The 18,124-nt window shown below is 42.7% G+C and overlaps 1 protein-coding gene across 6 annotated transcripts in view; it reads left to right on the top strand.

The window, feature by feature from the left end:
* HPCAL1 (hippocalcin like 1) overlaps positions 1–18,124 on the top strand; it is an 81,462-nt gene that overhangs the window by 25,218 nt on the left and 38,120 nt on the right. For 4 of the 6 annotated variants that reach the window (XM_071440904.1, XM_071440921.1, XM_071440895.1 and 1 more), the window contains exon 2: positions 6,995–7,041. The exons of 1 other annotated variant lie outside the window; for it this stretch is intronic. The gene's annotated coding sequence lies outside the window, so the exon portion shown is untranslated. Of the gene's footprint in view, positions 1–6,994; positions 7,042–14,078; positions 14,147–18,124 lie in introns of all 6 variants that reach the window. One more of the 6 variants, XM_071440929.1, reaches the window with a different exon arrangement.

The following is an 18,124-nucleotide window of genomic DNA, read 5'->3' as shown; positions in this document are numbered from 1 at the left end:
TTGATATTTTACAGCCTCTGAAACTGCGATTGATGTGTGCTGGAAGTTTTGCACTTAATGTTGCTTTTCCAGCTCTCTGGAGGTTAACAAGACACTGGTGCATCTGGTTTTTGCTTCCCTTCCAAGATGGTTTTCCCCTTATAAAGATGAGAGTGTGTAGATTTTTTTAAATTAATAAATGATTTGCCCAGGAGCACTGGTTTGTGATAAACTTAATTTAAATGCAGCTGCATATTCTGTAGCTGGAGTGTGGTTTTATGTAGCATAAAAGAGCCTCAATATGCAGAGAGGATTAAGGTTATGTGAGGCACCTTGGCTCTGGCATAACAGCTTATACCACTATAATTTGGGGTTTGAATTAATTCAGGTTTCATTCAGTCCTTGGAAAATTTTTGAACTATTTCAACTATTGATCTCTTATATCCCTCCATCTGGTATCTTAGCTAATATAAATTAGTCTGCTGTAATAAAAGGCATTTGACATTAGGTCCTGTGTAGCTGATTAGCAAATCTTATTTTAGCAGATACCTCCCTATCTGTGACCTTCCTCATTCATTCTATCACTCCCAAATCTTTATTGTGTAACTTGAATGTAATGTTTACTTTAGAGCATCCTATGAAGCAGGGAAATGCAACTCAAAAAGGGGCTAAAAAGGGGAAGAGAGAAACTTCCTGGCCAATGAATGTGTAATTGCACAATTTAGTTAATTGTATTGGAAAAAAGTTTAAGAGGAAATAGGATAAATAACTGGCACTGCTCTGTCCCTAGCTGTCTGTACTGTGTTTAGCTGAAGGCTGATTGCTAGTGTGCAAGTCAGACCAGGCAGTATGTGGCATTTGTCAATAGTCTTCTTGGGAAAAAAATCCCCAATATCCAAGCAGCTCTGTGATTCAGTAAGGGAAGTCAGGAGGGACAGGAGCCAAAACTGACATATAATGCAGAAATGCAACCTGGAAATTTGGGTTGGGGGAATTTCTTCTGCCTCCACCGAGATGAACATGTGGTGGAGTAGCCCATGATGTGTTTCATGAAAGGCCAGGTTGGCATGCAGGTTTCTCCTTTGCACAAGCTTCTTCTGGCTTCCGTTGATTTCCCTGCTGTTTCCCTGAACCTGGCAGGGATCACTGCTTGTTATGATGACATCAGTCAGAGATAAGACTCTTGTACAGAAGGCTTCAGGCTGTCAATGGTTTAACTACCACATTGCAGCTGTGTTCAATAAATAAACCTTTGGGAATTCTCAGAATGGGGGTTTTGGAGGTGTGGAACAACAGTTAGTCACTGCAGACCTAAGGTACTAATGTTGGTCCTACTGTTTTGGAATCTGCTCCAAGTGTTTCTGTGCTATAAGGAGAGCTCCAGCAGAGCAGATATGCAATGAACATATATAGGGCAGCATGGAGCATTTTCTAAAGTCCCACAGGAAAAATCTAAGGCAATAGATGTGTTCATTTGGTAGGATTTCTGTGACTTCTGTGAGCCCACCTCTGATGTCTCACAGCTAAGGCATGGTGTTCCTGCTTGGGCAGGAGCGTAAGTTACAGCCTTCCAGAGAAGGATGTTGGTCTCTTACTCACTTGGAGAGTTTATTTTAAGCTCCCAGGTGAATATCTTGTGCTCTCAAGGACTTGTTGACTTACCTGATAGACTGATTGCCAAGGGAAACTGAAGGAAAGCAGACAGAGATTATCCACCATCCCTGCCACACCCAGCAGACCCACTCTCCTTTGTTTTAATCTGGGTTTTTGTTTGTTTGGTTTGGGTTTTCTGTTTGTTTGTTTTGTTTTTTTTGGTTTGTTTTTTTGTGGAATTAAATTGTTTTGGGTTTTGTTTGGTTTTTTGATGGTACAATAAGGGGTAATGGTTTTAAACAGAAGGAAGGTTGCTTTAGCCTAGATGGAAGGAACAAATCTTTTACTGTGGGAGTGGTGAATCATGGACACAGGTTGCTCAGAGAGGTGATTGATGCCCCATCCCTGAGAACATTCATGATGACATTGGAAGGCATTCTGAGCAACCTGATCTAGTTGAAGATGTCCCTGCTCATTGCAGGGGTGTTGTGCTGTATCACCTTTAAAGGTGCATTCTAAGCCAAACTTTTCTATGATTCTACCTCCACAATTCTTTGGGTTTTTTTCCCTGCTGAGGTGTGGACCTGGCTTTGCATTTCACTTCACTGTTGCAGGTTAAATTCACCAAGCAGTGTCAGGGTGGCTTTGTGAACAGATGTAAGTACCAGTGATACAGCAACAGGCTTCAGGTTGCACAAATTTATGTTGGAAGGTTGTCTAAGTAAACTGCAGAAGGGAAACCCTAGAGGCAGAGAGCTGGCAGGAATTGGACACGTGCTAAAAATGCAGGCTGCTTTACAGCATGTGAAATCAAAGCAGCCTGGGAGCCTGTTGAAGCTGTTCAGTCAATAGGTGTAGAAGATGTTCCAAATAAGCAATACATGGCCTCCAAATAATGTTTTGAACACTTCGCTGTTGCTATTTCCTGATACTATCAGTGCCTGGTGTTTCCTCCATGCTCTGGCATTCTTATTAATATTGTAGTTGCTGAGGGTGTTGCAAGCACATTGCAGAGGTGAAATGGTAATGGGAGAGGTGCCACTAGAGGAATCTGAGGCAGAAAAAAGGAGGGCAGCTGTGAGCACAGCATCAATCTCTCTCAGCAGTACCAGCCTCTCAGGTGATGCACAGTCCAAGGTGTTTCTGCACTGCAGCCACAGCAGGGTATTGAGAACAGCACTTGAATTAGCTTTTACATTAGCCACTGTCTATTTCCCTAACTGTAGCACCCTGGAGGTCAGGAAGGGCTGCAAAACCTGCCCAGGAGCCTGCACTGGGCTGTGATGGTGTCTGGGCTCTCTTGAGTCAGGTTTGCAGTGCTCTTGGGCAGTGACTATCCTTTGGTGGCCAGAGTGAACTGACCAACAGCTCTGCTGGAATGTAGGGGCCTTGGGGCCTCTGTTTCTGCCAGGGAGTTTGTTTCCTGGCATTGTGGGTTGAGTCATATGTTGAGGTGGTTTCCAAGCATGGTGGCTTATGGGCTTGGTGTGAGAGATGGGGAGGAGAAGGGGGTGAGACATGAGTGGCAAGAGACTGTGCATTAGAGGAAGAGGTCAGTGGACACACTGCAGAGCAGGTGGTCAGCAGCACAAGTGCTGGCATGGCTGCATGTGCTGTCTGGATGCATCCACAAGCACGTGCAGAAGTGAACAACCAAAGCTGAGGTGCAATGCTGGGTGATGAGTGAGCTGGCTGGGGGGGACTGGAGGAAAGTTAGAGTAGAATAGAACAACTCAGTTGTAGAGATCCTACAATCATCATTGAGCCCAACTGCAAAGCCACAGGACAATTAGTTCTTGACTGTCCATGGAGTATTGCTGCCCACACGTGAAGGGAACGGCAAAACTGTGTGTCCTACAAGCCTTCATCACTTTGTACTTGCAAGAAAAAGGTTTAAAAAACCCCACCCCATATTTATAAAATAGCAGAGTCTACTTGGAAAAGAAATTGCAAATAAGGGAGTGCAGAGTCTTAGTGTAGTCCTGGGAGTATCTCGGCTGCTGCGTGCGGCGTTTGCAGGCAGAGCACGCCATCCACAAACGTGGCAATGTTAATAACAGTATTGATTTGTCTTAATGCAGTTATGAAAGCTGAACCTCAGAGGTGTGGGAGGGCTTTATTGGTAATTGGCATCGTGACTGATGAAGGATAGTATCAACCAAAGGGGAGCAAATGGATGCTAGAACAGGGCAGGGTGAAACAGTGACCAGTACAGGAAGAAAAGTGGCCACAGCACTTGAGGCTTCTCCATCGAGTAGAAAGAATCTGCTGAAAATGTAATGCCTATGACTCAAAGTAAAGGAATGGGGTTAAAATCACTTTGGAAAACAAGACAAAAGAAAAGGTGTCTGCAGTGCCTCTGGTACAAGCCAAGGCCTGTCCAAGGATTTTGCAGGACATGGCAGAGCTGCAATACCTGTGGGACAGGCAAGGCTGGGTGGTATTTGACCTCTCAGAGTGAGTTTTACCCCTGTCACATCAAAATATGTTCTGAAAAAATAATTTGTCACCTTGGTTTCTCAGGTCTCTCAGTTAAGCTCTCTTTGTAAGGAGGATCTTTACATATGATTGTTTGGAACAGTCTTCTTAAGCTTTTTGCTAGCAGCTCTGAAAATAGCAGACTGATGCACTCACCTCTTCCTGCCCAGCCTCCAAAAGTTTCTGACATCTCTTCCTTTAATTCTGCTTTGTAATTGAATTTCTGCCATGAGTTTCTTTTGCTAATTCATTTATAGCATACTTTTAATTGTCAGTGAATTTGAATACTGCATGGACTGTAAACATAGAAATTAATGTGTCCTATCCAGTTACCCTCTACTCCTTCAGGTTGGAACAAAGCTTTTATATGATTTCAGACATCCCTGAAAGTCTTCTGGGATGCCAAAATTCAGCATCTGGACTGTGAAATTCCATTTACTTTGAGCATATAAATATGGCCAAATAATATTGCACTATTTGGCTTGTTGGATGGGGAAAGTACAACAATTTTGTAGCAGCAACACAGAAGAGAAAGTAGAAGTTAGTGGGTTGTGTTTCCTATTTTGCCATTGACCAAGTTCAGTCCCTATGTTGTTTTTCCATTGGAGTTTGTTTGTTTTGCAGCTTGGAGAAATAACATCCATCTCTCTGTAAGATAAGGATACTAAGTTTTTATCATAAAAAGATGTTGAATCTAAAATGATTTGCTTAAATGTTTTTGTTGCTGCCAGGTTGCAACATCTATGAGTGCCTGCCCAGGGATCTCAAGAGTAACAGAAAATTTCATGGTAACAGAAAATATATTGGAAGTTACTTCCTGGGAGCAGAAGATTGGTGTAATTAAAACTTGCCCTGATGAGGCAAGGAGGAGATGGAATTGCAGTGCAGTCACTCTGACTTTTATTACAGTCAGAGTAACTTTTTCTGGAAGTTAATAAATTATTTCCCACCTAGTCATCTTCTGGGTGCTTATGAGTAACAGTCAGCATGGGTTAGTTTGGAACAAATAATGTCAGACATACTAATTACTCTCTGGAGCAGGCTAACATGTCCTGTAGATAGAAAAAGAGCAGATGATATGATTTACTCCAATCCTAGTTAAGTTTTTGGTGATGTTTTGATATTCATAGAAAAAAAAAACAACAAAGGAAAAGAAATTTGGTTGAAACTTATGGATAGTGCAAGGTAGGTGAGTTGATCATGATCCAGACCTAGCTTCTGTGTGTGATCAAGCTCAGAAGTAGTGTTGTGTGAGAATTTCCAAAAGTGGACCCTATGGCATGGGTCATTGTTACTGATGCATTTGATAAAATGCTCAACAAGTAGCACCAAACTAGGGGATATCACAAGTACTTGGGGAGAGAAAGTTATTTGATTTTCAAGTAGCTTTGGACAGAACCAGAAGATGACCTTGGAGGGTCCATCATTCCCACCAGAAGGCCTTTAGTGTGGGCTTGCATTTATCTCTGGTGAAGGGGTTGGCTGTACAGAACACTCAGGGGTGCTTGGAGGGCCTCCACTGAAAAGTGTGCTGGGGTGATGGTGGGTCATACATTGCTTTTGCAGCATCACCCTGCCCCAACAGCAGCAGACACATGCTTCCATAAACAGGGGGATGGACTTTGTGTCCAGTGTTGGGATCTCCTGGTGCTTTGGCATTGCTGGAGTACTAAAGCCTGCTCGGGGCACTGCATCTGAGGGAAGATGTAAAAAAATGGAAAAGGCCAGCAAGAATCTGAATAACAGGACTCAAGAGGAATGATGGGAAGGAATAAGGGTGTTTGGTCTGGAGAGGAGGTGTAGGATTGGCATGAGGAGTTTACAGTGTCAGCAAACAGCAGCAGCTTGCTGTAAGGGGAGAAATGTGAAACCCTGTGTCTGTAGGGGTTAGGGCCAGTGGAAATGAGTGTGAGTGGTATCATGAAAAGCAGGAACTCCTGCTGGTAGGGATGGTGAAGTGTCAAAAGGAGGCTGTTGGGAGGCTTTGTCTGGGATGTCTGTGGCTGGGGTTTGACATTGGGCAGACCACATGCGTGTGCTAGGTTTGGGCTGGAGGCACCTGGGGGCTAAACACAGTGGGATTTTGTTTGCAGAAGTTACAGGGTGACTGGGTCAGACAGGGATCTGGCAGGAAAGAAGTTGGTCTATTGGGTTGGAGAAGATGATTTCTGCCCAGCTGAGCTTGGCCTTGCTGGTGGAGGAGAATCATGGTCAGCTCTGTGAGAGAGGGAGTCAGAGCAAGTCACTTGCTTTCGATTTTCTAATCCACAGATTTTGAGAGATTAGGAATCACGGGAGAAGGTGAACCTTGCTCCTGTGCTCTTATCTGTGACTCCTTGAAGGCTGATGAACCCTCAGCGTTCAGAGCTGACAGATGCTGATGGGATGCAAATTACTTTATTTTTTTTCCTTGAGAAACATGCTCAGTGAAAGAAAAGTGATTTCTAACCTTTCAGAGCAATGCTTAGTGGCTGCAGTAAACTTGGAACTGGCTCTTTCATATTCTTCCTTTATTTTGTTCCAGTTTTTACATCTTGGTGTAGTAATATTCTGTGGTATGAGCTAAGAAAGCCTTCTGAATCTGAACTTGACACTTACTTATTTTGAAAGATGACTTTTTACAAAAAAATATTTAAAATAAAAAGGATGATTTTTTTATTGAACATTGAAGAATTTGCTGTCTGAATTCAAGGCAAATTTGTACATTTTTCAACATGGAAATATTTCTTATTTCAGGACAAATAATAAAATGCAAATACACAACAAAGATGTTTCCCATTGTAGGGTAAGAACTGGAGCAGGGTTTTTGCATGTTTAGACTATTTCTGGGTTTTTTTTTGAACTGGGAACAGTAGCTTTTACGGGAGAGGCCAAGAGTGTGAAGATTGTCACTTAGAGAAAAGCTGTAATGTAAAGCATGTTTGGTTTGTGCCTTCTCTTCCAGGTAATCGAGCCCTGTGGACCTTCTCTGAAGAGATTCCAAAATAGGTGGTGAGTACTTTGCAGACACTGCTCCTTTTGAGGTACTCTCTAATTTAGTAATAGTAAAACTAAATGAGAAATAGAAAATGCAGGCTTTTTGTTCTGCATTGAGGGCAGAAGTTTGCATTTGCTGAGTTAATGGTGTGCTTTAATTTTAAAGCTGGCAGGGCTAATCTTTAAGCAGGGGTTTGTTGTCAAAATGTTAAGATTTGCACTTAATAATAACCTTTGCACTAAAAATAATTTCCTGAGATTGCATAAGTGAACTGTTACATTAAAAAAAAAGTACTTGACTTAAGGGATAATCTGTAAAATTATGCTGCATTTTTTACTAAAAGCCTACACATCCCACTGGGGCGGTGTTTTCTGTGTCAGAAAGCAACCTTAGGATTTTTTTCCCTTCTGTTTTGTCCAAGGTGTTAATCCAAAGGAATGCAACTTCCAGTGAATTATATGAGCTGCATAACCCATGCTAATCTCTGCCACATGTGACTGATTTTGTTCTGCCTGCACCCAAGGCTTCCATGTATTTCATTTTTATGCACTTCGTTAGGTTCTTATTTGTGAGTAAGTGAAACATTAAATCAGTCAAGAGCTGCAGGAGGATGAGATTGCTAAGAACTGCCAATTGGTGCCATTGCAGGTGCAAAATGCTGGTGTCAATCAGTGCAATTTCTTTTCCTCTGCTGGAGCTGGTCTCTCCAATGAATGGTGCCAGCTGAGACTCTGCTCTGTAACACCCTTTGCTGTTTGTTTTTGTTGTTTCTAGAGAAATACATACTCTATTTCCTTTTTCAATTCTAGATTTCTTTCCCATGAGATGAACCAAATTATATAATTACCCATTAATTCCTCAGGAAGTTCATTCTTTCGTTGCATTTCCCTAGTGCACAGGATACAGGCCATTAGAGCTCTTGTGTGTTCAGACTGACTAATGAACCGTGGCCAAGTGCCCCAAACCTCTAATGGACTCCTCTGTCTTCCAAATCTGTGCACTTCCCATAGATCAGATGCCTTTTGATACACATGGTCCCAGGCTGATTTGAAGTGTCCATATCGGTGAAATGTAGCCATCTGCACTGGTCATTTTTCAGGGCAGAGGAGGATGATGGAGTTTGGTGTGTCTGTCAACCTAAATATATGTTCATTGTGCTAGAAAATGGTTACTTGGTATTTATAAGGGGCTTACTTAACACCCCTTAAATGTATATCTTATCAACTCCCTCTTTCAGCATTCCTTCCTCAGTAAGCTGTCTTATCCTTATTTTCTATATTGAGCCTTACGTTCTAAAACTTGAGTTTTACAAACCCAAATCACGAATCCCACGTGCCTTTCACCAGAATGCTCTTGTGAGCCCTGCAGCTAGGATAGGATCTGTATTGTAAACCTGCATGGTTTGTATTGCTAATTTCTGTATTGGGACCTGAATATTCAGTGGATCTTCTTTGAGAGGTTGAAAAATGAAACAAAACTCTTCTTTTGAGGACAGAGAGGAGTATGAGATGGATGACAGTAATACCATGTGTGCGAAATCCAGGTAATTTTAAACTGTCTCTTTAAATTGTACTTAAAATTGGATTTTCTTGCTTTCTTGTTTCAGGTAACACCTGAACAGGGTATGAGTAAAAAAATCACTGGTTGATACTCCAGACTGTTTGTTTAATATGTCTGACTCCTGGGTAGTCTCTTTGGGTAGTGCTTTGAAAAGCTCCTGTGGTCTTTCCTGGGAGCTTGGGCTCCTGATGCACTTTTGCTAACAGAGCTTAGAGTTGTTGGGTGGTTGCACATCAAATTTTTTGATGCTTCAATGCTCTGTATTCCTTGTGTTTTCAAGTTCAGGTGTGTCCATGATTTCAGTTTGGGAATTCATATGATCCATACCAGCAGAGGTACATCTCCAGAGCATAACAGCTCCTGTATGGAGCCTTACACTGGTCAGGCTGTATCAGTTCATGTTTAACATGAAGCAAGAGGCAGGCTTGAAGGCAGACCAGTGCTGACCCGGATGGGCATTTTCCAAAATGTAATGTGTGGCCAGTGGCACATGGATGGCTTCAGAACAAAGTATGAAACTAAAATGTGTATGAGCCTGCCTGAAGGTAGCTTGAATTTTACCCCAGCTACACACATCTGGAAGTGAGGGTGCTGGCCATGGAGGGGGAATTGACATTTGGATGCTGTCCTGCTGGGATACCACAGGTCTGATGCAGCAAGCTGCTTACCTGTGTTTCTGCCTGTAAGCACATAAGCAGCTCTGGGCAGGGAAGACCAGGGAGCCAGACACATGATGGGACATGCACCCATCAAGGCCACCCTGCCCAGGACACCTGAATGCACAGCTGGGTCAGGGGCCCTGTGCCTTGGCCTGTTCCAGGGTGCTGCTGGGTGCCTGTGCTGGGAGGTCAGAGCTGGGATGTGGTCAGGAGTGCTGTCTCTGTCTGGGTGCAGTGCAGAGGGCTGTGGTGCTGGCATTGCTGTAACCCCTGTGCTGCTCTGGAGGAGCACATAAGTGGCTGTGGCCCATGGCCAGGGAAGGCAGAGGATGGGATGTGAGGTGGTGTGAGCATCATTTCAGAAACTGCCTGCTGCTAGCATGGACTTGGGGCTCTGAGCCTGCAACAGGGCTCCCCGCTTCTCTGGTCCAAAGCTGCTGTGTTTGATGCATGAAAGTGAAAGTTTTTGCAGCCAGATTGACAGATCTGTTCTACCAAACTGGCTTTGAGAAACATTCTATTTTTAAACTGAAAGCTGAGTTAAGACCTCTGCAGCCTTTGTGTTTGTGGGAAGGGGGGGTCCCCTTGAGTGGGAGGTTGCAAGAAGTATTGGAGGGCTGAGCTTCTGAACATATCTCAGGATCACCTGTGGCAAGACATGGAAATCAGGGAATGTTCTTGCCATTGGTGTTGGGAAATTTGTTGGAAATATGTTGTATGTTCTGTGCACAGAGCAAGGCCATGGGCATGTGCCCATGACCTGGCTCTGGTCATCATTAGGATGTCCCCCCTCACCAGGATCTCCTCATCCTTGAGTCCTGGTGCCTTTCAGCTTGGCTCTGCCTCTACTGCCCTTGTCAGCATTTCTCTGCCTTCTCTACAGCCTACCTGTATCCCCATATCCAGGGTCCCATGGGATCACCCTTCCTGGGAACATTCAGGCTCTGCAGGAAGAAAAAATCCCAGCAGCAGTGCCAGGCTGAGCACCAGGGCAGAGAAGAAGGGAGCAGGCAAGATAAGTGGGAATTTAAGGCTGTATTCTCCTTCCCCTGGGCATCATCTGCACTACAGCCTTGAAAATCTGCCTTGTTTCAGAACTCAAACTCAAGTTCTCTTGGGGAAAGGAAGACCTTTCAGTTCTGTTAACTTTTCCTGTTACCTTTCCCTCCTGTCTGGAGGGAGCTGTGAGTGCTACATGTCTGCCATACATAAATCTATATTGTGGGTACAGGGAGGGGAGATGGAAGTGCAATTAACTGGAAAATGTGTCTTAAAAAAGAACAAATGGGTGCAGAATAGCAAATGAAGCACCTTTTGTGAGTAGCTTATGTAACAAAGTAATTGAAAATAATTCATTATGGTTTAATGTGTCTTCAATCAAAGCTTCCAATTTTTTCCTTAGCCACCTTTAAAAATTGCTATTTGAGTCTTCAGCTTTTACATTCTTATTATAAAGAGGTTTTACTGATGTCTTCTCTGTTTAGACCTTCTGTGTTGTACTGCACTTTTACTTTCCATATTCACTGTTTGCTCATTCAAGGATGTTAAGAAAAAAACCTCAGAATGACTGTGCAACACTGCTGTTCAGCTGTGTTTGTTTTTATGAATGAATCTCCTGAGTGCCCACAGGCTTTGAGATTGCTCACTTTTGAAAAACTTTTAAAATTCAAACTTTTTCCCTAATTTTTACTGTGATGGGAAAAAACTAAAGCAGGATTTCTTTCTAAAAAAGTAAACCCTTAGCCAAGATTTCCAAGTTGGAAGATAGTGAGGCTCTGTAATTGCCCTGTTTTCCCCACTGTGCTCCCCCAAACTCCACCTGCCTTCTCCATTTTGTAGAGATGTTGCTATGTAGCATGAAAAAGGAGTGGCTCCTAATGCAAGTATCTCGTGTTGATTCACTGCTATACAACTGTTCATCCCCTAAGAGTGTGGGATTACCAAGCATTATCATGCTCAGATTGACTCAGGTAGTACTATTTTTATTTAAGCTGTATTAAGGTATCGTTGTGAATCTTTGGTCTTGCAGCATGGGTGTAATACGATTTACTATTTTTATAAAAAATCAACATGTCTGTACAAATCCTGTCTATGGCAAGAGCTGCAAAGATTAGTCATGAACTCAACACTTTTTTTTCCCCTCTTTCCTCTACAGTGAGTTACTACATTTTTTATGTTCCTATGACCTCTACCGTGCTAGCCAGGCTCAGAATAAAATAAGGTGGTGCCTTGGCTTTTGCTGTCAGGGACTTGCTGGGAGAAGCTTTGGTGTAAGTGGGGGACTTTGTTGAAAGAGGGAGCAAGGTTTGGGAGTGCTCAGTGGAGTTTCCTGGGCAGTCACCAAGGGAGTGCAGTGGTTTTCACCCACCTGAAGCCTTGAGAACCCTTTTAATTCAAGTAAGTGAGACCTGCCATGACCAGCAGTTCTGTCCATCCACCTTGCTGGCTTTTATATCAGGCCCCACCAGTCTTAATTTAAAAAAATGGTGATTTAGAGTGGATGCTTACCTTGCTCAGCTCCTTCTCATTACCCTGCAGCAGCTTGGTACCCTGGTAATGCAAAGATAAATGTGCATCCTAGGGTTGAGCTTGGCTAAGGGATGCAGTCAGAAATATCTCCAGACAGCATGTCTGTCCAGCTGCATGCCTGCAGGTTGGATAGACTGCCAACCACTGTGTTTCCAGAGGGGAAGGAAAAAACCCATGGCCTTTCTTGGAAAGGGAATGCAATGAGATGAGGCCTGATTTTCCTCAACTGGGACAAATATGAAGGTGATCAAAATAAGTTCCTTTGCTGAGTGGAGGTACCACTAAAAGTCAACATGGTTTGCAAAGATGATGGGTGCAAAAACTGCTTCACTACGTTGCTTTGGTGATCTAGGAATTGCATAGCAGAGTTACAGTAGCCCAGGGAATATTTCCTGAAAGCTGCTTGGATGCAGTTCCCTTTCTGGGGAACTCAGTAGAATGGAGATTGCCACTCCTAGACTTCCCACCTCCAGAATTCACTGGGATAGGTGTTGCTCCAGGGCTGGGAATGCAGCGCTGTCTCCTGAGGGGGAGTTTCTGGGAGCCTTTCTGGCTTTCATCAGCATTTGGAAGGAGGGGTGATGGAGAGAGAGGCTGAACGTGGGCATCCTCCTGGGCTCTGTATCCTGGGACAGCCTGGCTGGTGAGCAGCTTAATTGCTGTAAGTGGCTCATGGCACCCAAAGGCAGCAGGAGGCAGCCATGGCTGTGTTGAGTGTGGTCTGCAGTTGTGTATGACAGAGAGACAGAAGAAGCGTTTCCATCCCCAGCAAGCCTTCATTTGAAATGAAGGGGGCATTTGGGAGGGGGGTTACAACCTTCTCCTTAATTACCAGGAGTGAAGAATAACATTCAATAGATGCTTGACTACTGCCTTAAGTAGAAAAAAAATCTGTGGTAATGGTTGGATGCTCCACAGTTCAGTGTGGGCAGCAGAGTGTCCAGTGAATGGGGGAGAAGATGCTGTGGGTTTGCCAGTGCAGGTCCCCAGCCAGGTTCTTGCAGAGTCCTGTTCCCTGCTGACCATGAGCTGTTGCAGCAGGTATGGAAATCAGCTGGTGAATTCTGCTCTCTGTTATGCCAATTTAGGGTAGAGGAACATAAAGTGCCAATTTTGCCATTACAAAATATATGGATAATTTTGACATAGGATGCACATTGCTTTGTTAATGGTTTTGTTTGGCAGGCTTTGTTTGGGACTTTTTTGGGAAGGGGAGTTCCCTCAACAGCACCAAGTGTTGCATGTACATCTGCTGTCATGTGCAGACATTGCCCTCCTCCTGCATGGTGTTCTGGTGAAGTTCCAGCAGAGCATCTGTGAGGCTGCTGGGGTGCAAACTTTTTGTGTGAACAAAGAGAGTCTCAGCTAAGCCAGGCTGTTTTGTTTCCTTCTCCCTATGCTTTTGGTATTTATAAATATCACCCTTGGGCTACCATAAAATCTGGTCTCTTAGCAGTAAAAATCGTTGTTCCTTTCCAGAGAGCCGACATGAATTCCCAGGAAAAGCAGACATGGCCATCAGTCCCTTGTCTAGATTGTGTTGTTGTCTGGAAAGAAATATTGGGATCCAACATGCAGTTGGACTAGATGATCACTCTAGGTCTTCTTCCAACTAAACTACTTTGTTCTATTCAAGTGCAGACAGGATTGGAGAGCTGGAAGAAGACTGGGCTGTAGGTCCCAGGTATAGCAGTGTTCCTGATTTCGAGCAGGAGTGGTGGGAGAGATTTTCTTTGCTAGATACTTGCTGGCTGACTATCTTATACCCTAAAGCCCAAGAATTCATTATCTCAATATTGAATTCATCAGTAAATTGAGTGTAGTAAATCTGTTATGGTAAAAATGAAGTGAATTAAACTACAGAACTTTTTATTCCACCCAAAAAATCGTGTTTGGCCTTCATTGAATTTCAAAGGGGATATAATTTGTCATTTTATTCAATGAAATGCCCCAGGCAAAATAATTTAGGAAAAATGTTACTTTTTGTAATTTGGGGAGGAAATTTCATTTTAGGTATTTACCATCCAGAAATTGTTTTGTGGCACATCAGTATTAAGACATATCCTTATGGGTGTAGATCATGTCTCATTAGTTGTTATTTAACATTACTGCCTATTTGTCAGAATAGTTAATTATCTATATATCTAATATAGATAATTATATATATATATAATTATCTATATTAGATATATATATCTAATATATATATATCTATATATATATCTAATATATATATCTAATTATCTGATAATTTATATTGGAATCACTAAGGCAACTTGTTTTTAAATCCTTTTTTTTCCTAGGTGAAAATACCTTCTCTCTGAATGATAATGAAATATTTTAACACTGCAACAAGGAGCACAATAGATAGGTATGTTAATACAAGTGCCTGAAAATATAAAATTGAGAGTATAAAATCTGTGCTCACTGGTTTCAGAATATGCCAGGAATACCTTCCCCGAGTTTTCACATGTTTTGTAACTGTTTTGAATCTGAAGAAAAGAGCCTTTTTCTTTCATTTTGGTTGGTTATTTGTATTAAGTTTGACCAAGTAGAGTTCATAGACTCAGCTCTTCAGTCACAGAGTGAGGTAAGAGGATTAAATGGTCCCTGTTCTCCACTATAAAAATAGTGGGAGGTGAATTTACCTGCAAAGTGGCACCTGCGTGGAGGACTGATAGAAGATAGCAAGCACGAAAGGAATTTCACAGCCGACAGGTAGTAAATTATGCATTTTGTGTGGTACCTGGGAAGTGACTTCTGAGTGTCCTCCTGAATCAGTGTGTTTTAAAGATCATAGCCTGGGACTCTAGAAAAAAGGGTTTGGTTTTGCAGGTTATCTGGTTCTTCAACTGCTTCCAGATGTTTAGCAACTTTGTGGTAGTGTTCCCCTCCAGGCACGTTTTCTCTGCACTCTGGATGAAGTGGGACTTAGTAGGAGAGTGGGCCTTGTCATGCTTTCATCCCCTTCTGAATCCTTCCCATGATGATAAAGAATGTCTAAACAAATGCATAAGTTTTATTTTATTTCTCATTGCATCTCAAGCATCCGTCTCCCAAGCTCTGCAAGATGCCCCAGCTGGGGATGATGATGTCTTTGCCTGGACAGCCAGGCATCCTGGGGGAACTGAGCAGCATCCACCTCCATGACAGCTCCCACGCAGAACACAGGGTTTGTTATGCCTAAACACAACTCAAAACTTGTAAGAAGTGGTTTAATAATGGGAATATCAGCAGACCCCTGAGTATAATGCTGCTGCTGTATGCTTTCATAAATCTGGGGTTTAGGTTATGACAGTTACGATACATGGCATTGGGAGTATGTGAAACAGCAGTCATTAAACAAAAATGAGCTTTTAAACTAATGACAGCTGCCTAAATGGCTTTGCAGTGAAACAGATTCCCTGAGGCTACCATTCTTCAAATAATACAGGTCCTATTGACTTTAAAAAAAGCAGGAAAATATTTTGTTTTCATGCTGTAGTACTGCTTTTGCATTCATCCCAAAGGTCAAGCTGTGAAGCGTTCGCTAGGCTTTAAACTGGAGGTGTTAGAAAAAAATGAATGGTAATATTTCCAGTAATTCATTCACTGTTATTCCCCTGAATTAAGCCATATGCAATACCAGGAATTCACACCTGTTCCAACATGGGTTTAGAAATAAGTATGGGGACACTTTTCTCTATCTAAATTCAGCTTAGTGTTTAACTCAGTAGGTAGTTCTGCACAATAGCTCTGTTATACAGAATTTTATCCAAATGTCTTTATCAAAACCTCTTTCAACTCCTGCTGGTTTAAAATTATACACAATAAAGCAGCATGTTGTTTTGTTTCCTTTGAGGACATCATTCCCAGCCTAAAGCCAAAGGTTTAAAGATGCATGTTTTGTCTTTTTGCTTCATGCCAGATGTCCTGATGGACCATGGCTACCCATATCTGAAATGCATTGGCCAGTTTCCTTGAAGACACATTTTAAGCAGGTTGATGGTTGCAGAAGACCAGCCTATTCACAGTCAACCACTTCCACATCTTTTTGACTTTGGCTTTTCCCCTGCCCAAGTTCGTTTTCTTCCTGAATGTGCTTGTTTGGCTTCTGTCTTCCTGTCCCCCTCATTCTTCACCTTTATCAGAACTCATGGATTTATTGTTCCTCCTTTTATTACTAGAGATAGCGGAGAGGACAGAATAACCCATACTGTGAAAGGATGTTAAACAGCAAAATTTGGTTGTTTTGCATCATATCTCTTCATACCATAAACAACTTGGAGCCCTCTTCTTGTTCTATAAACCCAGCTTCAGCCTCGTGCTGGCCTTGCTTGCTGAATAACTCCAGATAGTTCAATTTTATATAAAGCAAGCAGTTCCACTACAAATGTATATGAAATCTGTTGAGAGCAGTCAAATTTCATTTTCTTCCTGTCATGAGATGGCAATTTAAAGTTGAATGTTGAAGTGCTGTCTGATGTTCCTTGGAGCCCTGCAAGACTGAGCAGAGATTAGGAAGGATGGGATGGAGGGTGGGCCAGAGGTCTCTTGACAAACTAAGGAGGTTGTGTGCAGCTTTCAGAACCTGACAAATTCTCTTGCAAACCTTGCAGATTTCTCACCAGAAATCCTGGCTCTCTGCAGGCTTTGGTGCTCCTGGGAGGCCTGGATAATACACTGTTCTTTCCACCACTTTTCTTGTTTGCCTCTGTGGCCTGTCCTAACCACAAAGGAGCTTTCTGTGGGCAGCTCTCCGTGGAAGAGGAGGGCTGTCTAGTTGTGGTGACTTCAGCCATATTCTTCCTAGGGATTTGTACTCTCATCTTCCTGGGGAGTATGCTTGAGTCAGGAGAGAAGAGTGGAAGAAGAGTTATATTAACTAAAACATGAACATTTGAACAGATGGCTGACCTCTGTAACACCAAGAACTGTTTAATTTTAGAAATTTGCAGGCTGTTTCAAGTTTGTCATGCTCCTTACAACCATCTGAGCATAGATACACAATGACTTATTAGCTTACTGCAAAGCTTTGTTGTTTAATTTCCCTGTTGTTTGAAACACTGAGCTTTAGGTTGAATAAGCAAGATCCTGGATCATCAGTGGGATTGGTTCCCTTTGTGACAACTTCCTTTGAACCATTGAAGGCTGAGGGAGAAGAGGTGCTCCCAGTTGTGATGGAAGGAGTTCAACTCCTCTGTTTTTCTCACTTCCCCAGCATGCTCAGCCCTAGCACAGACAGGGGCCATGGAACAGTTAATTGTGGGCAGGGAGGAGACAGATGATCATCCTGCCCCAAATCACTTAAACGCCTTAGGAGTCTACCCTTGCCTGTCTGAATGAGCCAACTAATCTTGCAGTGAGCTGCACAAGTGAGCACTGAGTTATATATGGTACAAGCAGGGAGATGACACAAAATGATCAAATTCCTCTATCCTACCTCTGCCACAGCAAAACCTGTGCATCCTTTGCTTGCTTAATAGTAGAAGAACATCACTGTTTGAAGAAAATTGTTTCTGGCTATGGGGAATTCTCATGCTCTGGAGGCTTTTAGGTCAGGGTTGCATATCTTTTGAAAACAGGTGCTACAGGCCAAATGGGTGGTGACTGGGTACCAAAATTCTTGGAGAAATTATTTCAATGAAAAGGTATTGGACTAGATCAGTGGTTCTCAATGCTTTTTGTGAGATCACAGTGAATTCCCAAGAACTGTGCTTCAGGCACTTGTGTGGCAATTTGAAAGAGAAGTATCTGCTTGGTGACCACACATAAAGTCTTTGGTGCTGTCCTGGAGACCTGCTGGGATGAGTGATGCCAAGAGTCCCATCTGGGATTCAGTGAGTCAACATTGGAAGAATAACTGAAGGACTTGAAAAATGTCTTTATAAGGAGTGTACCATGTTAGTTCACCAAAAAGTGCAAGAAAAAAATAAATCTGTATCAGTGCAGCCTGTATTTCTTTTATAGAGATCTGGCTTATCACTATGGTTGGCTCTTCTTAATTACTGCTAATGCTTCTGAAGGCTGTGCAGTTGGAAATGGAATGTGGCTGGCCCAGAGTCAGGGCACAGCAGCTTTTATCAGGGCCACTCAGAGGCAGACCATCTGCAAAATGTATTTATTTTTTCCTTGGCTGTCTTCTCTAAATAAAAATGTGATGCTGTGAGAATGTCCATTCCATCCTATTCCTATACTCCACCAAGTTGCCATTTTCCGACAAATTGTTTTTTTGAAAGTTGTATTTGGCAAATGTCTGTTGACTTAATTCCTCTTTTGTCATTGCTGCTTGTCCATCCATGAAACCCAAATCTCTTTGCATCCAAGCTCAGCTATAGCTCAGCTCAGAGTATTCTTTAAAGTGTAGTTG

The sequence above is a fragment of the Agelaius tricolor genome, unplaced genomic scaffold, assembly GCF_023055355.1.
Source record: "Agelaius tricolor isolate 1412-34295 unplaced genomic scaffold, bAgeTri1.0.p SCAF_1, whole genome shotgun sequence".
Taxonomy (NCBI): Eukaryota; Metazoa; Chordata; class Aves; order Passeriformes; family Icteridae; genus Agelaius; species Agelaius tricolor.
Note: the sequence above shows the minus strand (reverse complement) of the source record. Positions and strands in the feature narration are given on the sequence as shown.